Source organism: Acipenser ruthenus, chromosome 24 (genome assembly GCF_902713425.1).
Source record: "Acipenser ruthenus chromosome 24, fAciRut3.2 maternal haplotype, whole genome shotgun sequence".
NCBI classification, from domain to species: Eukaryota; Metazoa; Chordata; class Actinopteri; order Acipenseriformes; family Acipenseridae; genus Acipenser; species Acipenser ruthenus.
In genome coordinates this window covers 29,549,671-29,570,248 of record NC_081212.1, presented here as the reverse complement: position 1 = coordinate 29,570,248, position 20,578 = coordinate 29,549,671, and the positions used below count along the sequence as shown (strand labels likewise).

General features: G+C 41.2%; 1 protein-coding gene across 11 annotated transcripts in view; it reads left to right on the top strand.

Moving 5' to 3' along the window:
* LOC117427978 (myocyte-specific enhancer factor 2A-like) overlaps window positions 1-20,578 on the top strand; it is a 100,635-nt gene that overhangs the window by 5,471 nt on the left and 74,586 nt on the right. For 10 of the 11 annotated variants that reach the window (XM_058999197.1, XM_058999199.1, XM_058999196.1 and 7 more), the window contains exon 2: window positions 7,140-7,258. The gene's annotated coding sequence lies outside the window, so the exon portion shown is untranslated. Of the gene's footprint in view, window positions 1-7,139; window positions 7,259-18,259; window positions 18,483-20,578 lie in introns of those variants that run through there. The other variant, XM_058999198.1, reaches the window with a different exon arrangement.

The window sequence follows — 20,578 nt, the reverse complement described above, 5'->3', positions numbered from 1 at the left end:
CTTTTTATGATTACACCTGTCCGTTTCTAAATACAAGAGTGCATTATTAAAATAAGTTGTTATTTAACTGCAGAGTTTTTCGGTGCAGCATGCGATTTCATGTACAATTGTACAAAGTAACACAGACTGTACGCTGTGCCCGCACGGTTCTGAACCGATCATCAGAGTAACACAGTCTACAGACTGTACGCTGTGTTAAACAGTTACAAATGGCATGTATCCATCACATTAACAAGCATACACCCAGGGTCCTATTCACTGTGTATACTGTACGGCGACACAATGTTTCCAGCATCATTTGCTTGCGCTACTAGCAACTTAGTAGAAGTACTCTTGTCCTTTATTTTCTCTTTTTCGGATCCCTTTTTTATACACGTGTAATAGAAATGTGACGAAGTCAGAAGCTGCTCTACGCAGTATTGGATGTATTAAATAGACAGCGGGTATGCGATTAGTTGTTTTTTGCTACCCGTGTGTCTGTGTTTACATACTGTACCTCAGGGACGCTCCCTACAAACCCGCTTAATAAAGTATAAATAAATAAATAAATAAGCTGTACCCAATTTGCTTCTTTATAATATGTCAACAGAATATATTAATAATGACCCCTCCTCTATCTCTCAATGTACTGAAATGCTATTTACAACAGTTAGGTGACACATTTTAATAAATTAATGTGTAAGCTAACACATGAGCTAAGTGATTATCTATCTCTTATATATATTTTCCTAAGACTAACCACCAAGGATGTTGATAACAATTTTCCAAAAACATCCTGAGTTGTTCATTTCTAGGTTTGAAACATTAATACTGTATAAAAAAACAATTTTAATGTGGAGCAAAATCGGACAGGAGCCCGAGCTGATTCTGTCGGAAAAGAGCAAGAAAACAGAGTGTTCTCAATGGAAGTGTCTGAAGGATCACCCACACGCTTCATGTGTAAGTGACAGCTCCATGCTGACACTAAACACTTTTAATCACCTGCTCTCTGTGCCAATATGAAACAAAAAACAACTAAACGGACAAACACACTGGGCACCGATATATGCAAGGTGTTAGGAAAGCAACGTTTCAGAGTCCGATCTGATTTCAGTCAGTTTAGGGTCATTTCCATGTGGTATTGCGGTTTCCACTAAATCTGTTCTATAATGTAATTTGTAGGGGAGAGTCCAGGTGTGGCCCTTTCTGCATCATGAATGCCATGTGACATGGGAATGCTTTTTTCCATTGCCAGCTACCTCAGCTATGATGAAGCACATGCTTTCAGCTGGCTAGAAGAAAGCATTATTCCTCCAGCTGCACACAGCCGTCTGTGTGTAGGCTCTGTCAATGGGCAGCCTGCTTTATAGTGGCAGTGCGATTAATAATGGAAAAAGCTTTTTCTCACTCCATTTGTAGTGCTTTCGGGTTGTGTGTGTTTCCATGTAGTTTTCTTTTAGCCTGAGAAATTCTCGTTCCAAATGCAAATAACCTAATTAATATTAAAATACTGGAGGGTATTTAAATGTTTGTGTCTGAGACTTACTGATATCGTACAGCTTTCTTAAACTGGGTTTCCACAAGGTTTGTAGGTTGTGTTAAAACACTGACAGTGCAGCCTGCCTCATTTGGCCACCTGTTTATCAATCTATACACCTGGACTTGTATTAAGCATTGGCACAGAAGAAAACATGTGAATAAATCTATCTACTCCAACATTGCATAGCAGTTTGATCCATTCCTGGTTTTGCTGAGTTTAATAAGACACACCTGAGCTTGTTACCTGTACAGTGTGGCTAATCAAGCACATATTAAAACCTGGAATGGGTGAAATTGCTATGTTAGTTAGACTCCCCGTCAGTGCGGAGGAAGGCATGTTAGTTAGACTCCCCGTCAGTGCGGAGGAAGGCATGTTAGTTAGAATCCCCGTCAGTGCGGAGGAAGGCATGTTAGTTAGACTCCCCGTCAGTGCAGAGGAAGGCATGTTAGTTAGACTCCCCGTCAGTGTGGAGGAAGGCATGTTAGTTAGTTCGTTGTGTTTTATACTGAGCGTAGAGCAGGCTGTGAGTGCTGAGAGACTCTCTCAGAGTTTGTGAACGGCTGTTGCTGTCCCTGACACAGTGGCAGGCTCGCATTGTGGTAGCTGACCTGTTTTGCATGAGGTTAAATAGTGTTGAGTACTGGAATTCTGTTTTGCACCATGCACAGCCGTGGATGAGGCCACAAACAAGGGAATACGTGATTCATAAATAAAGGGGGTAAAAATGTTTAGGTCAGTGGACATGAAGAGTGAGGCCTTGAAGTGAACTTGCTTTTTAATTTCAAAACCTTACGTATTATGTGTTCACGAGTCCCCCTGTTTTGCCAAGAGAACAAACCTCAGAAGGCACTGGATGAAATGGCTGAGCTTGTTTTTATTTGATACATGGGATCTGAGTTTATTAACTGTAATCCTGTCTTCTTCAGTTTGCCTGATTTAAAAACGCACAATGAAAAGAGATCAGAACAGATATTGCGTTGCAGAACCCTTCTTCCTGTAGAACGTGAATACATTTTGAAAACACTTTTACTGTTTTATTTAAGTGCTTTTATTTTCTGTTCGGGCCCTTTTGTGCCTCCACTTTTCAGCATGTCTGCTGTGGGCTTTTCTAATTACTTATGGAGAAGGACATGAATAATCTGTTAGTTGTTATTGCATCGCAGAGCCTGCTCTGGCACAAACATGCTTGCTCAGTGCGTGCAATGAACAGCCCCACAGAGCCCATTTTACCATGCATGTAATTGATTAAACTATTGGGAGTGTCTTTCTCTTCTTTTTTCTTTTCAGACATTTGTCGGATGGCTAAAAACTTTACGTAACTGTCAGGGAAGGCAGCGGTTTAGAGCTGTGTTAATTATACATCTATAGTGCCCCTCGGGTGAGACTCCGCCAGCTTGCTTGGTCACCACTCATGCCATAGTGCTATGAAAACACAACACAGTCAGTTAAACTCCAGCTTTCTCTGTGATCCAGGAATTATGTGCCGATTTTTATCATTGCTAATGGCTGTAGATTGCATGAACTGCTTCTGGCTAAAAATCACATTTACTGTACCTCGCACTGCTGTCTGGAATTCACAGAAATGTGTGGTACTGTACAAGGTTGTACATGTGTCATCTTTGAGAGTACAGTTGTTGTTTATGTCCATACTGTGGAAGAGAATACAATGCAAACTCTTTTTTTATTCTTTTTTATTGTTGTGATGCATATTGAGAAATATTGTTAACAAAAACATAGACTGGCATTCTTTGACGAATCTGATTTGCATGCAACTTGCAGGCTTCGCCTTTCGTGTATCAATCCTGGTTCAGCTTTACTTGGAGGAAAAAACTACACAAGCCTACATATTTAGGCAGTAGAGTTTCTAAATGCGCAGGAGCCACGTGAGGAACAGGCTGTGTTTAAACTGAAGGAGTGAAGAGCTTGTCTCATCTGGCACACGGCTCTCAGGCCAAGGTCTCCTACAAGTTGCAGCCTTTGTTTTTACATTGTGGCGTCGTGCTTGACTATAGCTGAGCAGAGCTGTGGGTTGGAGCCTGGTTTGGCGTTGGTGAGAACTCTGGTGTGGGCAGCAGGTGGGAGATCACTGTGAAGGAGGTGTGAGCTGGTATCCGGCTGAAAGAGCCCAGGCTGGTGTCTCAGCCAAATGTGAGAATTGTGGTAGAAGGTGTCGAGGATGTTAATGCCTAACAACAACAGCAGTAAAAAACATTTTCACAGCTCTTAGTAGATTGTGTTGGTCTATTTTAATGATCTAAACAGTGTGCTTGGGTGATTTTAATATCACCGCGCTTTATTAATCCTGCTGGTGTCCACCGGGAATGATTAGACTCACTTAGTTAAAAAAACCTAAAACAAAAAAGGAAAACGCAGACCATAGAAAATCCAGTGAAAGGAGTGGATTACTTTTTATAGTCCAGAATCCCCACATTTTCTATAGCTCTGCACACCTAGCAAAGGCATCTGTAGCAGCTTTTCTTTTGCAGCAGGATCTACACTTGCATTTGTAACTCAAAGCACATGTGTGCTGCTGCTGTCTGCTAGGATTCCTCTTAAACCCGAGCAAAATAACCAGGAGTTGAAGGATTTCAGTTATGGTCTCCAAGACTGGTCTCTGCATTTCTGTCTGTCTGTGTGAAGTGAATAAGTAATTTTAGTTCCGCTACAGTGAGCCCCCCACTTCCTGGTATATAATCAGGGAATCCTACTCTTCCTCTAGCTCTGAACTCTCTAAGGGTGTTGTTTTATCATCTACCCATAGGGATGATGTTCCCCTGAGCGCAGGGAACGTACAGCCTTCAGACCCTTGCTGTCCAGAGTTCAAGTCAGTTGGCTGTGGTGGTGGAACTTTTCCAAGATATTCTTCCATTGGAGCGATTGATTAATTCAAAACTTTGTACTTGGTCCCAGGGGACATATTACTCATAGCCAGCATTCCAATTCTTGATCACACCCGGTAGTGCCTAAATGAATTAAACAACATCTGCTCGGGACTGAAAAAGAAAGAAAGAAAGAAATACAAATATGGAAATAATTAATTTTGCTGAAGCTTTCCAAGATTTAATATCTTTGCTAGGAATCGTATTTCATCATTTATCGTCACTTATCTTAAACATTTAAAAAAAAAGAACTCTACAGCACTGTGGGTGGAAAGACAGTAGATCAAGAAAGATGAAAAGAAGAAATGCCCCCGTTTCTTCCCTAAAGGAGTCTGCCACACAGTTTCGGGCTTGTGGTAGCAACATCACAACCACAACTGACAGACGCTTTGTCACCTACTTATTTTATCACAGGTATTGAGGTCACAGAGGTGAGGAGTACAGGAGAGGGTTGAAGCTTGCAGTTGGGATGAGGCGCACTCTGGCGGGTTGGTGTTGGGTTAGTTAGGTGCTGGTACCTGTTACAGCATGAGTCCCCAGCACATTCCATCACCAGGGCTCCAACATTAACATCATAATGGAAAGCAGAGCAAGCTTGTGGCTTTGAGCGAAGGACTGGGAACTGTGAAGGTCCTGTCGCTTTTTATATTTACCAGTGCCTGTACACCAAATGTCTTAATTTTTTGAAGCTGAGGCGGGCAAGTCACTGCGCATTCACCTCCTTCTGTGCAGGCTAAACCAAATGTAGTTTAGGCTTTAGAAAGAGAAAGTTTCCACTCCCTCTACACTGTAAAACCTGTACAGTGTGCCGCTGCTCCACACTTCCTGGTCCTGGTTCTACTTGCAGCAGTGGGGGGTTATACATGGCACCCTTTTTCTTAATAGCGTAAAAACTATAGAAAATGTATTAAAAATATACATCATTAATAGTGACTGTTTAAACCATTTGTTAAGTCAGTAAAACTATTTGAAAGCAGTTGTAGGCATTGACGGCTATGTGGTTAGACTAGCAGCTACAGTACTTCTTACAGTACCAGTGTCTCCTGTGGTCTCAATACTGAGTGTGTTTATTAATGCTAGGACAGGAAGTTTAACTTTAAAAGCTGAAACGCTGTTAAAGGGAATATTAACCTCCTGCCGTGCTGTAGGGAATAGAAAATGATTCAGTGGCGCAGTGAACCACAGCTTTGGTGGGGAAGGCTTTTTGGTTTCTTCAGTCCTTGAATATTTTATTGTCTCAAAGTCCACGTAGATCTGGAATTAAAGCAGCAGTGAGCGAGGGAGATGCATTCTGATTGATTGATATGTTCTTTCTGGTTTCCTACCGGCAGAGTATTCCTGGACTGGTGGTAAATATAAATAGCAACAGTTCTCAGGGACAGACGCCTTTTTTTAGCGGCTCTTGGCAGGGAAATCGAGTCGGCTCTGTGTGTGTTTTTATTGAATGCCTATTTCTGGTCTCCACAAGTGCATTTTCTGGTCAATTGCATTGCATTCCAGCCGAGCGAGATGATCCTGCCTGCACTCACTGTGGAGCTCAGCGCTCCAGAGCCACCTTCATTAATTGCTGTGAAGCAATGGATTAACAAACAATGTGCACCGCTGCACACAGTGTACACTCTGTGAGCTCCATAAGCTGCCTAGTCCATCTGATGCACGGTTTAAATCCTGTGCTGCTCAGCTCAATTAGACCCAGTGTACCTGCCAGAGAAGCCGTGTTCTCCAATGAGAGGAGTTCAGTAAAAGCACAGTACAATCATCAGGAAAGCTGCGGTGCATGCACAGTAGAAACATGCTACACAGCAGAACTTCTGTGCAGAATTGTCATGGTAACGTGCACGGTGTAGTGTCATACCCAAGCTCCAATGTGACAGGTAGGGCATGCCCTCGCAGTGTCGTTGTTCCACAACTCCATTAAAGTGGATAGGAATCCTTGGACTGTGTTCTACCTGAGCTATTTATGAAAGGAGGTGATCTCTTAATAAATAAATAAAACAGGTGTGTGTGTGTGTGTGTGTGTGTGTGTGTGTGTGTGTGTGTGTGTGAGCGAGTGATTGTTTGTGCTGTAAATTGATGCATCGTTTAATCTGTTTCGCGGCCTGTGAGATACAGAACACAACTTTTATTACGAGTGACGATGAGTTCAGATAAATTACACAGCGCTGGAGTGTGTTTATGTGTTCGTCAGTTCCTTGTTTTATATAGCCAGTATTTCTCTTCCTGTGGGATCCAAGGTCATGTATCTGGCAAGTGTGAGTTTTTTTGTAATTGATTTCACTAGACTTTGTTTAAACTTGTTGGTGGGGGATTTTTAAGATTAGGCAGACCTGTTTTCTGTAGTGGCTGCCTACAACGGGAGCTCCACTGACTGAGGCAACCTTTGAGGTCTTAAAAAAATAGTTATACAGTATAGTTGTGTGTGTGTGTGTGTGTGTGTGTGTGTGTATCTATATATATATTAGTTTACTGTGCACTTCTTCTGTCATTATCCTGCAGAGATTTATTCTCAATGGTTTGGAAGCTGTGAAGAAATTACCCAACTTCTCCCACCCCTTCTACAGTCTAAAGTCTAGAGCAGTCGTCCCGTCTGGGAATATTACAGCATACTGTCAGCGGCAGGGAACACCGCTAGCATGGAGGCGGACCTGATCTGTAATGAGCTCAGGCTGTCAGGAGAGGAGACAGGCAGGTGAAGCCTTTGAATTTGTGGATAAACCTGACTGCTCTGTTTTCTCTTTCAGGAGTGTCGAGGCAGTGAATGCAGGAAGCATTTGGGAATAAGGAGAGAACAGAGAAGGAAGAGGCAGGCCGCTGGACACTTCTGATCCCGTGCAAAGGATTTGGTTGTCTTCATTGCTGGGTAAGTAGTACATTTTGTTTAATGTGGGGTGGGGGTGGTGGGGCTACCAGCACAGTGAGTAAGGTGCTTGCTCTGCTCATCTGGATTGGGGGTGGGAGGGGGGACGGGGACAGGGGAGGGGGGGCCATGCATCCACACAACACTGCGTTGAGTGAAGCCTCATTTCTCTGTTGAATCCTCATAGCGGCCCCACCAGCATGATTCATTGCACAGGGCAGCTCCATCTGCATTGAGCTGGGGATTCCAGCAGCCTCCCGTGAGAGATGGAGGCTGGATGCAGAATGTTGAGTCTCGTGTGTAACGTTTTAAACTCTGTTGTGTGTCTTTTCATTGTTGCGCTTGGACCCAGCTGGGTCAGATGTGTCGAGGCACAGGCTAGCTCTCCAGCTTGTGTGGATTTGGAAATGAAACTCCGAGCGGTATGCTCCAGGCCTCCAGGGATCACCGAGTAAGTCTGAGATTGATTAAACTTTCTGTTAATACACAAAGATGCCTTCCAAACCAAAACGCAGGGGAATTGCATCAAGTCCTGGCACCCAGTGTATACCACATGTGCTTTAAAAATACAGCAATACTGCGGTTACTTTAGCAAACAGCACTGACATTAGGATAAGGTTTCAAAGTGAATATTGACTAACCCGTGTTTTGGTAGTTATTCTCAGTGTGTTTATACACATGTTGTAATATAGTTAGAATTAACCCTGACTGTCTAAGGGTATTAGGACCAGGCATTATCTGGCTAGACAAATGCCAGCTGAATTTATTTTTGCTATCGTTTCTCACTGCTAAGAAACTTTTTTCCTAGCAGTGACGGCACCCGTCTTGTCCAGCCATTTTTATCATCCTTTTCAAACGAAACAGTTACAGTAAAAACTGTCACCCCCCTTCCCCATTTCTTTTAAATACCTTTTTGGCAGCAAATTATTACAAAAGTTAGCGAGGAGGAAGGACTTTGTTTTTAAAGTCTTCAGGATCCACCAGTATGCATAGATCTGAAGCATGTGGCTGTGCACGCACACGCACGCATGCACACACACACACACACAGACGCACACGCATGCACGCACACACAGTCACGCACACGCACACGCACACACACACACATGCACGGACTCACACACTACCCTCTACACACTAGAGGTCAGCAGGCTCACACTTAGCCTTGCATTACTCCATCCAAGGGACAGCTGCCTCTCTAATTCCTGGCTCCTTACAAGGGAGGTGGCTCTTCTAGTGTCTCGCTAAGAGGAATCCAGCTCTCGTCCCTTTAAAGGACAAAGCCATGTGGAATGCTGAATTCCCCTTTTCCTAAAAGGACTCTGGACAGCTTGCACCAGAGGTCATTCAGAGGATCCAGCTGTCCTTGCCTTGTTTCTGACCGCTTCTTACTGTAAGGTCCTCCAGCACGCAAGCTGATGAGCCGGTGGTGTCTCTGTCTCTCTGTCTGTGTGTCTCTCTCTCTCTCAATTCAAATAAGCTTTATTAGCATGACAGGGATGCTCCTGTATTGCCAGAGCATTTAAACACAATAGAAAACAACACACACACACACACACACACACACACAAACACACACACACACACACACACACACACACACACACACACATATAAACAAATAAAAGCCTCATTCCCAATACATATTTATAACATGATCCCAATGTAAACAAACAGACTCTGCTTTAGTTTAGACAGCAAACCCTCGACCCCCTTAAAGAGTAACTAGCGTTGCACGTCCCCACGTGTTGCTACAACTGTTTAAATAACAGACCTGTCCTGTCCTCGACTCCTCTATCTGTTTTGTCTCTTTATGGCATAGTCTTTCATTTATTTATTTATTTATTTATTTATTACAGACCAGCCAAAAGTTCAATCTGGTTTTAAAATTTTAAGCCTGCAGTTTTTTTTTTTTTGGATCAGTCCATCTAATATCTTACGATTTCAGTGTTGTAAAGTAATGAATGGAGCTAACCATCACCAGGATTGTGGTGGAAATAACGCAGTCCAAAGCAGAAAGTGTTGCTAGCTGCCTTTGTTTCTATTTATCATAGAGTAGAAATCTGTGGGGCTCGGCAGACTGTCCCAGAAAGTCCTGGCCTGGGAATCTGTTTTTTTTCTAAGACCTAACTATATCCTGCTGGCATAATAACTATAGCTTTCCTAGCAATGACAGGCAATGGCTTGCTAATGAAATAACCATTCTTCCTAATGCGACGGTACTTTTCAGAGTACCGTCAATACTTGGGTATTTGTGTATAGGGCTTTAACTATTCAGTGTATATTTTGTTGCCCAAAATATTTCTTATGTTGCCGTCACCGCTTTCTAAACTGAAGCAGAGTGGTCAGTAAATACCCAATGCAATCTCTGACTAAGAGAGAAATCCTGAAGTAGAAGAGTCAGAAGAATAAAAATGCAGCAGCCTGTTTGCTCCGTGCTCCACACCTGCATGATACACAGTAGCAGGTTTTAGCGCAAGTTCACATGTGGGTTGTAGCTGTTAATTCCTGTTTTACTGTGAGTTCAGGATGGGACAGGCAGTTAAGTTCATTTTTTTTAGTTTCACTTAATACCAGTGCCAATTCTCACACTAAAATAATTCTCATTCTCTCTCTCTCGCTCTCTCGCTCTCTCTCTCGTTCTCTCTCTCTCTCTCTCTCTCTCTGCACTGCCTTTTCCATCCAGCTGAAGGACCTGTAGTCCGAAACGTCCTGATATAATAGATTTTCTTTATTATAATTTTTTTTTTTACATGTAAGAAACATTGTTATCAACATTAGCAAATACTAGCTGCTAAGTCATGAGCAGTTCATGTATTTAGATGTTTTAGAATGTGATGTATTTCTGAATTTAGCACTATTGAGGGTTTAGTAGTTATGTGCTAATGCAGCAGCAGCACTGCGATAACAGAGAAAATAAATATGTATTTAACTTGTATTAAGGTTGCACCTTAACTTGCCTTCACTCGTAACACAAGTTTTGTTCTGTATCTCACAGGCCGTGCAACAGATTAAACTATGTATCAGCGTACAGTACAAACAGAGACACACGCACATAGAATGACATCTTTACAGCTGCAAAATCTGTTTATCCTTTTGCAGGAACCTCTGTTAAATTAAAAAGAAACAGACTTTCCTGCCACAGATTTGAGGAAACGAGTTGTGGAAGTCGTTCTGCTGAACGGAGGCACCCATTCTGTTGGGTTTATAACACTGTATGTAAAAAAGGGTTGTAAATGGTGGACATTTTCTTGTGTAAAAAATGTGAGGTTGTAACTTACGGCAGGCGTACATTTGTAACTGTGTCTGTGTGTAGTTGTTAAATAATAATAATAATAATAAATATTCTTATTATTATTATTATTATTATTATTATTATTATTATTATTATTATTATTATTATTATTACTACTACACTACATAAGCCCCGGTGTGGAAATCCCAATTCGTTTCACACTAGTCTTGCACTAGGGCTGGGGGTTATTATCTTTTACCAGGTGATGTTTACTTTAGATATGGAGAAGCCTTCACACTGTATATACCCAGAACAATAGGCTTGTACACAGAGTTACTTTAATACATAACCTAACAGTATTGCCTCATACTTCTGTGATAAGATATGAAAAACCTGGCACGCTGTCAAATGACTTGAATCGCTGAATTGATTTCAGTTTCACTGCTGTGCTGTGAGAGTGCAGTGCTGAATTGATTTCGATTCACTGCTGTGCTGTGAGAGTGCAGTGCTGGATTGATTTCAGTTTCACTGCTGTGCTGTGAGAGTGCAGTGCTGAATTGATTTCGATTCACTGCTGTGCTGTGAGAGTGCAGTGCTGAATTGATTTCGATTCACTGCTGTGCTGTGAGAGTGCAGTGCTGGATTGATTTCGATTCACTGCTGTGCTGTGAGAATGCAGTGCTGAATTGATTTCGATTCACTGCTGTGCTGTGAGAGTGCAGTGAAGGAGATAATACAGTATGTATAGATAACTGATGCATACAGTCTTCTAGTTAATTAATTCTATGATTCCACTGAACTATTTTTGCCATCTCTGCACATTAACGCGTTTTGGAACGCCAGTCAGTCAGTCAGTTAAGCTGTATAAACTGACTGGGTTGGTGCTCATGTCAGTCCTCTTGCTTATCGCCAACGCATTGTTTCACCAATTTAACTTTGTTCTGTGTTCCCTTTTATAGAATATTTTCAAACTCATATCACACAGCAGACTGTGCTGTGGGAAGAATGTCTGACTCTAGTCAAGCAATGTCAACTCATCTTAAACTGCAGGATGGGTTTCCCCAATTCCATGTGCGGGGATTCCAGTAATTCCAGTAAGTGCGCAGTGTGAAGGCGTGGAGTGTGAGACGTGTGTAATCAACTACACGCCTTCAGTACGTGCCTCATACAGTCAGCAGCTCATTTTGTTTATTGGTGTGTATGTTGATTGAAAAATGATATTTGGTTGACAAAATGGTCGTCTTTCTATTTAAAATTCCAGTCTGTAATTGACTTGTATTTTTAAGGAGACAACTAGAACCAAAGCACTGTACTAGAAGTTACTTGGTCCAGCTAGTTGATGCTTCATTTTTTGTCCAGCCTGATAGCTCTGGTAATAGTGAATGAGGGGTCTGTTCTGGTTTCTGTTCCAATGTGAAAACCTGAATAGCAATAATCAATACTTGAGCCCACTGTGGTGCTGGCTGCACTTTGGGGGTAAGTGAGATATATGATCAATACACAGACTGAATAACAGCCGTGCAGTCGGCTTAGTGACACAGATATATGTGTAGATGAGAGAGGTGATGACCTCAAAAAGATGCGTTACTGACTTGAGTTTTTCTTTTTTTTCTTTTAAAGCTGCATTGTGTTCATTTCTGTGATTCAGGGTTTTCAGTGAGCTCCAGTAATGGGCTTGCTGCTTGACTTGCAGGATCCACACTTCACATGTAAAGCATTGTGAACACGGGTGTCGTGTTGTGCATTATGTTCCTGGTTACTTACCATTTTCAATCAGCCCCAAAAAGGACTGCCAAAAAACAAATGAAGCCTGTTTTAAAAAAAAAAAATAATAATCCTGAATTGAAGTCTGCATATAAAATAGAAAAACCCTTAATAAAAGAACTGTGGTTTGCATGAGGCTCCTATAATTTAATAAACACCCAGTTCAAATTCAGACTTGGTCTAATCCTTTAATATGACAGTATTGGCGTCGGGACTGCTGCTCAAGTTTAAGTCAATAGCAAGCCTGGTTTCAAAGTTATTAAAGTTTACATATCCCTGTCATCGATATTGAATAAAGGCTGCAATATAAACCTGACGGGTGAATCATTTTGCTGGTTAGGGATTTCATATATAGAGAGAGTTGAATGTTATTTTTTTTTTCTGAAGGCTGTATTTCGATACTCTTATTTTAATTTCCTTTGCGAATATCTCCTTATAATATGTTTACCTTTTTAGATGTAAACCATTCCAGTGTGTGTGTGTGTGTGTGTATACAGTAAATAATATAATATATATATATATATATATATATATATATATATATATATATATATATATGAATGTGAATGTTATTATATATTGTGGTACATACAGACCTAGTAAATTAGAATTGTTTTCATTTTGCCTTCATTAATATTTGTATGTAATATTAACATTTGAATCTACCAACCTAATGTTAAGTGCCTGTTAAAGTTATCCTGTGCGTTTGTACAATGTTAAAGCTATTTCATACTGCTAAAGAGATTTGAATCATTTGCATGCAATGCTTTTCCTTACTGAATCACTGTTGGCCTTAATTGCAACAACACGGAATACATTCATATATATTTTTTGTTGGGCAATAAAGAATGAATGAGTAGAGCCAGACTGCTCGGGTTCGTCCAATCCTTTGTCTCTGGTTTTACTTTTTGCTGTTTTTTCTTTCTTTCTTTTAAAGGAATCTGACAGCTAATTCTTTCTTTGAAATCAGCCATTGCATCATGCGGCTGCCTTTATTATTTTTCCAATGTGTGAAATAACAGTCCTATAAAAATGACTCCTTTCTTTTGAATCATTTTGCAAAGCCGTCCTTGTAGCACCGAAAAGACTGAGAACGGAAGTCTGAAACGCCCAAGAAAAAAATGTAACCTACTTTCAATGCTGTAATAAAGAAATACAATTTGCATTAAAGAAATAAACTAAAGAAACCTGTGAATATAAATGACTTGTGTAGTTTAGCACTGTACACATGCATGCAAAGGTAATTAGAAACCGTTTCAAATGGACTGGATTGACAGTCACACAATCCTGTAAGTGAAAACTGTACGATTGTACAAAAACAGAGCAGTAAAAGGATAACTAAAGGGTGCGAAAAAGAGTGGAACACATTTCTGTGGTTTAACATGTATTTAATGAACTTCAAAGAACTATTTCTATTAAAAAAATCAAATAAATGCACGCAAAACCTCTCATTTTCAGATAAGTGGGTGTGTTTTCTTGTGCCGTGTAATAAATGTTCTTGACCCTTCTTTCATTCTCTCGCACACACTAATGCACATGCGCAAACACACTCTTTATCTGCTGTCTAGATACTGCTAGATCTGCATAGCCCATTTCAAAATAAACCCATAAATACAGAAATGCATGAGTCTGGCGGTGCGGGACAAGGGCAAAACCTGAACAGTATGCATGGCTTACAAAGCCCTCGGGAGTCTGCACTGGGGTTATTCAGGTCATACCACACGAGTGCGAAGAGAAACAGCAACATGTGAACAGATATGAGGGGCTAATTAAGAGTCGTTTAACAATTTACTCATTGCTTGAAACCAAAATAAATGATTTTCATATTTTGTAACCCTATTAACCATTGCAATATAGATCTGCTTGTTTAGTTCCTGTTCGTCTGGTGTTGTTTTAGAGTGAGTCGAGCTGCATGTTACATAGCAGATTACTAATCAACTACCTGAGCTGGCAGTGATCCTTGAGCTGCTCACTGTGATTATGCTGGTGCACAGCAAGTGGAGGCACAAACAGAGGGAACTCAACCCAGGCTTGACTAGCCCTTCCTTGTGGGATCGTAAATCACAACTTCATACACTTGGCATTGTAGTTATGTCTGCTTTTAAATGCGGCATGCTTCCTTACAGGTTTTATTTTTCATATGTAACTTACAAGAAACAAATAATGCTAGCGAGTGCGAGTCCTGGATTATTGAATTGCAGTTTCTGGAAGGCGGAAATGCACTGGCACGAAGTGCGCTTTAAAACCATGCCAGTCCTGGCTTTTGAGTTGTGAGACCGGGCCAGACACCGCTTGTTAGGAGGTACAGGTTAGTTCCTAATGAGAGTGAGTGGGACTGAGCCAAGTGCTATAGGCAGAGTGGGGTCCTAGCCCCATCACATAGAGCTATGAAAACGGGTGTAAATGAGACTCTGAACACACAGTGTGTGTGTGTTTTCCTTTTTAAATATTATTACAATATATTTCAAACCGATGTTTAATTTTGTCTGGATCCCAGTTGAGTTCTTTCAGGGTGAGAACTCAATTGTATTATAATACATTTAAAAAGATATCTTGCTGTGTTTTAGGCAGTAACTAGAAAACCACAGAAACTGTATTTTTAGAAAGGGGCTTATTTTGGGTGCAAGCCATGAGTGTTTCACTAGCTGACTGTTTTATTTGACTTTTGTATTTGTTGAAATGCATTGAATCTTTTGAAGTGGAAACATTCTCGAGGGTCATTCTGAAAATGGTTTACTAACCTCCTATCAGTTCTGGATTGTAGATTTATTACTGGAAGTAAAAGATGATTGACACAATTGGGGCTAGTTGCTGCTGTCAAGTTCCAACACTCATTTGCCTGCACCATATTTTGGGAGGAACATCAAACATCATACCATTTTTTTTGTAAGAACCTGTTCTGGGATGCACGCATCTCAAGTGATTTCGCTTGTATATGTTTCCGAGAAGTTTTGGATGACAGTTCCTCGGGAACCCCTTCTGTAAACCCTGTAAAATACAGTCCCTGTAGTGTGCATTGAAATAAATAGCAACCTTTTACACACAATACTTGGAATGACAGTGATGAAAGCGTGACCTTCGTGTTTGGAATGCATGGTTCTCCTGACACTCAAGGCTTCCGTTCATAAAACCTGTTGTTACTTTACACTTACTTACCAAGTTATTTACTCTTGTATTGTTTTATATTAGTATTGTATGCATGCACGTATCTGAACATGATGATGTGCAGTGGCATGTTTGTAACTTCATTACAACCCTAGCACAACAGGAGAGATTAAACTATAGCTTCATGGATACTTTATAGATACTATCGATACTATCAATCGCACTTCCAGATCCCTTCTCAAACAACACTTACGAGGCTTCAATCGCACTTCCAGATCCCTTCTCAAACAACACTTACGAGGCTTCAATCGCACTTCCAGATCCCTTCTCAAACAACACTTACGAGGCTTCAATCGCACTTCCAGATCCCTTCTCAAACAACACTTACGAGGCTTCAATCGCACTTCCAGATCCCTTCTCAAACAACACTTACGAGGCTTCAATCGCACTTCCAGATCCCTTCTCAAACAACACTTACGAGGCTTCAATCGCACTTCCAGATCCCTTCTCAAACAACACTTACGAGGCTTCAATCACATTATTCTGCTCTGCTACATCTTAATTCAGGGGCTCCAGTCTTTAGACAGTAGACAGTACTGTGCGCATGTCTGTGACCTCTTTAATGTGCCACAGTGACCCCTGCTGGGGGGTGGTGAGGCTGTAGATCAGCAGCTGGATTCACATTGTGTCTGGGGTTGTCTCTCTTCTGTTAACCCAGTTGCCAAAGGGAAGTGACCCCACATTGCAGTACGCAGCACTCCAGCAGCATCAGTGCCTTCCTAAGACTCACCCTGGAGCCACATGCTCTATCTGGTAAAACAAGGAGACGGACCCCACGAGGGTTCCTACCGGAATAGCAGTAAAACAACAGTCTTTTACTAATCAGTTACTGGAAACACATGCTTTGACACAAACCTCTGTGTTTAACGTTTCGTTTAATGCTTGCCTAAACGGTAATTCTGAAAGATGCAAATCAAGACTGGTTAGCAAGCTAATGGTATACACTTTGGTATACAAACTCTCTCCCATTGAATGCTGTGGGGCGAGTGGAGTAAAACGACTGACAGAGCGGTGGAGCTGGGTGGGTTTTTTTTGTACGTTTTTGGATGGCTTTCATTTATGACTAAGACCATTTTGATTGTAAACAGAGATAGCTTAAGAGGCATGTCCTGTTTACAGGTCGTGTTTGTTTTCCTGTGGTTATAACAGCTTCAAAATGGACCCTTTTATTATTTTGCAGACTTTTGGCAGGGTCAGTGGTATCAAATTTAGTACTGAAAGTAGCAACGAAATAAACAATATTAAGAAAAAATGATTTGTAGAAGCATGCAAAAACTGTATAAATGATCATTTTTAGCTTGTAAATGCCTAAGAATCCACCCAGTCAGTCGGTTTATAACCCCTTGCTCAACCTTACCAGCTGCAATGTGCTGAAACTAAGCCTATAAAGGCAGACGCTCATATTTAACTGAGAGAGCCGAGAGTTTAAAATGACCCCAATCTACCCAATCGGACAGCTACATTGTAACATTTTAATGTAAGGTTACAGTTGCTGTGTGATGAAGGGAGTGCTCTTTGAAGTTATTTTATGAATGCTGTGATTGACTAGATTGAGTTGTTGCAGGGGTAAGCATTGATCTCGATATTAACACTGGAGTCAGAGACGGGCAACAGACAAATGTTTTCCTTCTTCTCTTAAGCGAAGACTGTCCAGGAAAAAAAACAAAACTGCTTTATTGCTTCACAGCTAAATAATGATCAGGATGTGTGAATAAAATTAAAATAAAAAACCAATCATGATTATGTTGAAAAACATACAACGCAACGTGTACAACATTAGATACAGCACAGATAAGGTAACTTTACTATATTAATGAATCACTCCTAGACGAGGGGGCTGTGGCAATGCTGGCAATGCCACTGCTACAGGAGAGGAGCCCAAGGACAGATAAATATCAGATTTAATAGGGCATCTTGTCTTTCAATTTACTGGGCATGACATCACCCTCTTTGTGTTAAACAATCCTAGCGGCCGTCAACAGGGGAAAATATTACATTGCACAGATACAATTACAAAAACATATTACAACTGGAATGTTTTAAATGGCCAGGATGCCGTTGATACTGGGACAGCAGGGCTTGCCTTCTAAATACACATCCCAGCCAACCCCAAAACACTGACCAGTGATGCTAGGATTCAGCGGAAACTGGAGTTCATTCATTTGCCTTGGATTTAGTATTCTAGAGATTTTTGGTTGTGGTACATATGGTGTTTGCTGTTCTGAGTAGGTAAGGTCATGGCAGTGTGCCAGCCGCTTGTCAAGTGAGGCGAGAGGCTAGTGTTACTATTGCTTAAGAGTTAATTTAAATAAGTGAGGCTGTCTTGTGACTGTTTACTGTTTTAGATGCATTCATACTAAACGGTGTCTGTTTGCTTTGCATGCAGATAAACAAATACTGCTCTCCTCTGTTGAATGCGGGAGTTTAGGATCAAATAGTTCAGGAAGGTAAAAAAAGATATACAATTTTAAAGAAGTATATCTGTTGACATGGTTGTCAAAAAAATCTTTTTGGGTGGGTTCAAATTGTATTTTGGATATCCCATAGATATGTTTTGTTGTTATTGAAAGAAGAGACGCAGGAGCAGCAGCCGTAGCAGAAGGGGGCATTTGTTTCTGAGTGCTTGTAAAGGCTGCCAGTTGCCTGTAGCTGTCCCTTCTAGGCCTCCTTCCATGCCTTGCCTTGGCCTTGCTGATGCTGCTGAAATAGTAGACCAGGGGACACTGGTATCTCAGCTGTTGTCCTGCCAGCAGTCCCAGCAGCCTTCGATATTCACCCTGCTCCCTCCACCACCACCTTCTCTTCTCACCCCCTCCCTTTCCCAGCTGCCACCACTCTTCACAAACAGGCAGATGGAGAAGCACCCTCAATGTGGTGAGGGCTTGCAGTGCCGCCTCTCACTCTGTCTTCCTGTGCCAGCGAGCAGCAGCAGCACTTGGGCTTCGGCTGAGCCAGTGTATCAGAGAGCAGTTGTTCTGAAAGGACTCCTGGAAAGGCTGGCAGGGTGTACATGTGTCTTGTATTTGCTGGATACCAAGGGGGTTCACCATCTGCCTGGAATCGGTACGTACGCTTTTATCCATCACACTCACTATCTGCGCCTGTTTAATCTCTCTCGCTCTCCTCTCTCTCTCTCTCTCTCTCTCTCTCTCTCTCTCTCACACACTGGCCTGTGGCAGGCATGGAGCGAATAAAATCAAATGAAAGGAGGAAAATTGTCAGTATTTTTAGTTTTTTTTTGTTTCATTAGAAAGATAATATTTGTTTTTATCTTTTAACTTATGGCTCCTTTTAATTTGACTCCTTTTTTTGTGGTTGTTTGTACAAAAAGCCTTGCCCCGTGCAGATTAGAACTGCTATTACAATCTCTGAATGTTAAATCATTTACACTGCTGTTGTCACCATTTTCTAATTTCTATTAATGTGAAATACATCTTTATTTGCAGCTAAACAAAACCAAGTAAAACCAAGTAAAGCAGGCTGGTGGCATAGTTAAGAAGCTCATAAGAATTGCGCAACATTTGCCTGTGTTACAAACACTGAAAAGCTGTTTCTAGTACTGTTACCTCCAATACCAATCCCTTGCCAGTCTGTGCTGCACCATGCTGGGTTTGCATTTGGAGAGCTGTACTTGTAGCAAAGGATCATTTCTTGTGTAATTGCACCAGCTATCAAAAAAAAAAAACATCAACGTTAATCTGCAAACACATTCAGAATGATGTGTTTGAATGTGTATTGTAAATCTGTGTGTGGTATTGCATGATGAAGTGCATTGTAATGTGTGCAACAGTACCTCAGAACAACACTGTCTGCAGGTGCAACAATTACTGCGTACCTGCAGTTGGTAGATGTGAGCGTGTCAGTAATGCATCTTCCCATCATCCTCTGCTAAAGAGTTTGTGTGCAGGAGATGCTTCCCTTTCAGATGCAAAGCTGGGTCGCAGTGAAACTGAAAGTCAGTGGTACTGAAAAGCAGGTGTGGATTGGAAGTGTTTACAGAAAGAAGCATCTCTCGTGTCTCGGGTTTCGTGAGGCGCTGGTGCTCAGACACACTCCTCAAATCAATAGGGCAGGACAGTGTTAGGAGCGAGGTATTTAGCAAACCCTTACTTACAGTAAAGCACAGCTGCACCCTGTTATCCAAAGTAAATGAAATGGCAAGCCATAAGGGACCTAGTGCTCCAGTTGGATAGGAGGCAGTTCAGTTAGGGGGGGGGGGGGGGGGGTCTGCTGTATTGGAGGTTCATTTAAAATGCATGGATTTGCAATTGGGTTTCTCTGTAATTTGCAATGCAGGTAGAACTCATGAAAGCAATACAGACTAAGAATGGGGGGTTTATTTGTACATATCTTTGACAAAGCATTTGCACTGTTTGTAAAATGAAAGAAAATGTTTAGTGTTGTCTAGTTTTACATTAGGGGGTAATACTCTTAATTGCATAAGTAAAGAGTTATTATAACAATGAATAAACAACAAGCGTTTTATTTCCCTTTGTTCCCACTGGAGCAACATATATATATATATATATAATATATATTATTTTCGAGGATTATACAGTGCCTTGATATTGGCTACACATAAGGGGATGCAACAGCCTTTTTATTGAATTGTTTCTTTAATTCAGTGGTGAATTCCCTAGACCTCGTGTACAGAACATCCTTCCACTGAAAACAAAGGATTAGGCAGCGAACTCTTACCAGAAGATGGAAGCCTTCAAGCACAGAATGAATGGCGTCCTCTCTTTACTCTGAGACCCGTAATGATGAGTAATGAGTGGTTATGTGTTGCCAAATTCACTGGGGTTTTACAAGTTTCATCAAATTGCAGCTTTTGCCGGGACGGTGCTTCTGTGTTTTCTGATCTTCAGTAGGATGAAGAGGGATGTGGCTTGGATTGCAGTCGTGTTCTCATGGCTTTGAGCTTCTAACACACTTGAGGAGGATTCAGTAACCCTGCCTTGTTAAAGTTATAAAACATGTTTTATTGGGTTCGGCTCCTCATGGGAACTGCAGAGCAAGCTTTCATTAAGAAGCTGCTCCTTTCATTTATTTACTTGATGATTTTGTACATGCATGTATTGATTCATTCATTCATTTGTACTGTTTACTACAGTACACAGCTGACACATGTAGTTTTAAACACAGCTCAAACTAAAAGA